This window comes from Orycteropus afer, unplaced genomic scaffold (assembly GCF_000298275.1).
Source record: "Orycteropus afer afer isolate SDZICR_OR568_19922 unplaced genomic scaffold, OryAfe1.0 scaffold00216, whole genome shotgun sequence".
In the NCBI taxonomy this organism is placed as follows: Eukaryota; Metazoa; Chordata; class Mammalia; order Tubulidentata; family Orycteropodidae; genus Orycteropus; species Orycteropus afer.
Window position 1 is genome coordinate 5,595,904 of NW_006921803.1, and position 1,403 is coordinate 5,597,306.

A 1,403-nucleotide genomic window follows, 5' to 3' on the forward strand; every position below is an offset into this window, starting at 1 on the left:
TTGGTAGCTATTGAGAACGGTATTGATTTTCTTATTTCTTTTTCAGCAATCTCTTTGCTGGTGTAGAGGAATCCAACTGATTTTTGGATGTTGATCTTAAAAGATATCTTTTTGAAAACATTAGACACCTAATCCAAGCCATGATATTTTCAATCGCCTCATATGCTTGTGAGAGCTGGACAATGAACAAGGAAGACTGAAGAAGTGTTGATGCTTTTGAGTTGTGGTGCTGGTGAAGAATACTGAAAGTACCATGGACTGCCAAAAGAATAACAAATCTGTCCTGGAGGAAGTGCAACTGGAATGCTCCTTGGAAGCAAGAATGGCCAGGGTTTGTCTCACCTACTTTAGTCACATTGTTAGAAGGTACCATTCCCTGGAGAAAGATATCATGCTTGGTAAAGTGGAGGGTCAGTGAAGAAGGAGAAGGCCCTCAACGAGATGGATTGACACAGTGGCTGTAATGATGGGCTCACGTATATAGCAAGGATCGTGATGCTGGTGCAGGAGCGAACAGTGTTTTGTTCTATCGTACATAGGGCCACTATGAGTTAGAGCCAACTTGATGACACCTAACAACAAGAACAACAACAACCTCCTTGACAAGCTCTAAATTCCAATATTTGTCACCCTATCATCCATGCACAGTTTTTTAATTTGCAACTGTTTTGGGGAAAATGGCATATGAACTGTCAGGCTCACATTTCACCAAAATATTGGTCCCTTAAGTCATGGCCATATTGGTAGCCCTGAACTCTACTTTTTGACCCTTCTAGCTCTGGTAGCATAATGCCTAAGGCACTTTACTGCTAACCAGAAGGCTGGCAGTTCAAACCTATCAGCCACTCCTCAGAAGGAAGGTTGAGAAATCTACTTCTGTAGTGATATCACCTTGGAAAACCAAGGAGGGGTCGCTATGAGTCAGGTCCGACTTGACAGCACCTAACAACAACAACAACAAAAACAACTCAATAATATCCCACAAAGTTTAGAACACTACTTTTTCTGTCTTTGATGCCTTGCTCTGTGACTTAGCAAATGCCCCAATAGGGAAAAGTAGCAGTTGCAATTCTTGATTTCTTTGTTTGCTCTTCAATACCTTCGAACACATAATTAATTAATTATTATTATTTTTAATTGTAAATATGAGTGGATGGCTATGTATACTCTTTAAAGCTAGAGAAGCAGGAAATTACCTTTGGCTGCTGATATTAAACACCCATGCCATCTGACATCTTATACTTGTATACTTAAGTTTTGAGATGTTCTGATCAGTTGAATACTTTCTTCACCATTGAACATTTCTAAAACATCAGGAGTTAGTTTCCATACAACCAGAATGAAATAAATAAAAATTTATAAATTAAAATTCCTCTTTAATGTTTTGCTCTTTCATTTAAGGA